The sequence below is a fragment of the Gavialis gangeticus genome, unplaced genomic scaffold, assembly GCF_001723915.1.
Source record: "Gavialis gangeticus isolate Ggan-Ray unplaced genomic scaffold, GavGan_comp1, whole genome shotgun sequence".
Classification (NCBI taxonomy): Eukaryota; Metazoa; Chordata; order Crocodylia; family Gavialidae; genus Gavialis; species Gavialis gangeticus.
In genome coordinates this window covers 13328677-13331401 of record NW_017729000.1, presented here as the reverse complement: position 1 = coordinate 13331401, position 2725 = coordinate 13328677, and the positions used below count along the sequence as shown (strand labels likewise).

The following is a 2725-nucleotide window of genomic DNA, read 5'->3' as shown; positions in this document are numbered from 1 at the left end:
GGGGGGGGGGGGGGATCCGCGACCAGCTGCCCCAGTCCGGCCTTGTGCAAGCAGCAGCAGCTGATGCATGAGCTCCGCTTGGGCCGGCCGGGGGAGGGGGGCTGCACGCCCCGGGCCCTGCCCGGACTTCAGACAAACTCCCGGCCTCCAAAGCGGCCCTGGTCCTCCCAGCAGACACCTGTTACACACGCCGCCCTTGGGGGGGGACAAGTGCATCACGAGGCCGCTGCCAAGACATCCTGGAAATAAACCGGATGGGGGGGCGGTTTCCAGTGTGGAGGGGGGGGGTGCTTACAGGGGAGCAAGGGAGTGTAGAGCCAGGTTTCCCAGCTATCTCTATGGGGGGGGGGGCAAGGTTGAAAGCAGCAGATCTTGGAGCTGATAAGCAGAGCCCAAGCCTCCTCTCGGCGCACAGGCTCCTAAATCCCTCCGGCTGGCTGCAGAGGCACGCGTCCAGGGCGGGGGAGCGGAGCTGGCAGGTTCCCCCGAGCCGAGGCGGTCGCAGCACTGATTTTGCACCTCGGCCTCCCGCGCACGCACGCGCCCGCCGCCGCCGCAAGGCAGCCGGGCTGCCCCTGCCCCCGGCACACAAAAAGAAAGTCCGGCCGCTAAACGAGGCTGGCATCAGGGTCACGCGAGACGGGGACGAGAGCGACCCCCGCCCCGAGCTCCCCGAGGGGCCGGGCAGCTCCCGGAGAGGCGGGCGGGCGAGCGAGCCGCCGCGCCGCAGGACACGAGCGTTTCCGCCGGGCATTTTTCCAGGCAGCCCCTCGGGCTGGGCGGCTTCGGCGGGGAGAAGCCTCCGCAGTTACTGTACCGCGTTCAAACTTGTCAACACGATCAGGAGCAAGGGCACAACCGGGGGGAGCGATGTCTGGAGAAGCAGCTTTTGCACACTCACACACACACAAATGAAGTGTCAGAAGCTAGAGCCGCCGCTCCTGTCTCCCCGCGCAGCCTCCGGGGCCGCTTCCGAGAGCTCGCCACGGGCACTGCGGCCCCCGCCAGCCCCGGGCGAAGCAACCCCGGGTCCGGGACGCCGGGTCGGGGCGCAAGTCTGGCGGCTGCTCCCGCCGCAGCCCTTCCCCCGCCTCCAGGAGCGGAGATCGCGCCCGCCCGGCGCCTCCGCGGCTCCCACCGCTGAAGCGCATGTTGCAAACTCCGCCACTCCTCATTAAGTGACCCTGATTTAATGCCACCGCGATCCGCAAGCACCCGCGAGCCTGCGTGCGGCTTGAAACTAGAGGGAAACGAGCATTTAAAAAAAATCACAGCATTCATCCATTCACCTTGCGGGGGGGGGGGGACAAGAGACTATGCATCGACCCCCACCCCTGGCCGGTCTCCTGTTACTTACCTGTAGTCTCCCAGGGGCAGAAAGTGAGCACAGTTTAAAGCCTGTAGCAACTGGAGGAAGAAGAAGAAGAAGAAGAAAAAAAGATGTCAGACTTTTTTTGGGGGGGGGGGCTGTTTTTGGCTTTGGGGTTTAAAAACAAAAAAGCTCTTTATGGGGAGAGGAGGGGAGAGAAGTCCGCGGGAGGCAATCACGAGAGGCTGCACACTGAGGGGGGGAGAAAGAGGGGGGAAAAAATCATGGGAAATTAAAAAAAAAACCAACAGCAACAACAACCCAAGAGCCCAGCAGCGCAGGCGGGGGAGTCGCAGTCGCAATCCAGGAGCGACGAGGTGTAAACGCGGCGTGCTGAATCCTGCCCTATTTCTGCTGTCTGGACCCGGGCTGCCTGACGTCACCGGGCCATTTGCATATTCTACCCAATAGCTGACACCTGTGCGGCTCGGAGCGGCGCTGGGAGGGGGGAGCCGGCGCCCGGCTGCGCCCCCCCCCCCGGCAGGGGCAGGGGCAGGGGCTGGCGAGCGGCAGCTCCAGTAGCCAGGGGCTCTGGCAGCAGCATAGCAGCAGCTGCTTTTCTAGGTGTGGGTCAAGGTGAATGCCTGTCCTCCGGCTGTCTCCTCCTCCCTGTCACTAGGGAAGCTAAAGGGCAGAGCTGGGAGCCAGGAGAGCCGAAGTGCCTCGATTTTCCTACCTGTAAAGTGGGGGCAATCTCATTCCTTTCGGTGCCCTCCGGCTTGAGTCGCCGCTGTTTGCAAAGCACACGGACACAATGCTAAAAAGGGGCTGGTAGTCAAGTTGGACACCTCAGTAACCCCTGTCACGTTGCCGTCCCCTGCTGGTCAGCAAGTCATGGCTTTCAAGCTGGTGTGCTCATAGTGGACCTAAGTGTGCATTCCCTGCATCTTGTGGCCCTTTTGACCATGTCAGTGGGTCTGTAAGACACTGGTGCAATCAAATTCATGCACCCACTTTGCCCTAGTCTAAATAAAGTGCAGAGCCGAGGCAAATCAGCCTCCAGAGACAAAAACGCCCCTTTCATGTCCAGCTTTGAGTCAGAGATGAGCTCTGGGGTTAGACTATGGGGACCAAGCTCTGAGCGGCTGCTCTCAATCTCAGTTCATCAGGAGGGCATTTTTATGACCTTTGATTAGCTTAGCCAGGGCCGTGAGGCTTGCGGTAAAGGGTTACCTGGCAGGCAAGTGGCAGGAGTTAAGCAAACAAGCACCAAGGACAAAATGCGTTGAGAGATCGATTTGTCAGCTCACCAAAAGTAATAAGCTTCTACGTAGAGCATTTCCTGAGATCTCAAAGCATGTCAAAACGCTCATTACTTTATCTTCAATTCACCGATGAGCAAACAGATCATATGGT

The 2725-nt window shown here is 60.6% G+C and overlaps 1 protein-coding gene across 1 annotated transcript in view; it reads right to left on the bottom strand.

The window, feature by feature from the left end:
* LOC109289773 (follistatin-related protein 4-like) overlaps positions 1-1384 on the bottom strand; it is a 418807-nt gene extending 417423 nt beyond the window's left edge. Inside the window, exon 1 of the mRNA XM_019505975.1 lies at positions 1358-1384. The gene's annotated coding sequence lies outside the window, so the exon portion shown is untranslated. The remainder of the gene's footprint in view (positions 1-1357) is intronic.
* Positions 1385-2725: the final 1341 nt, after the last annotated feature.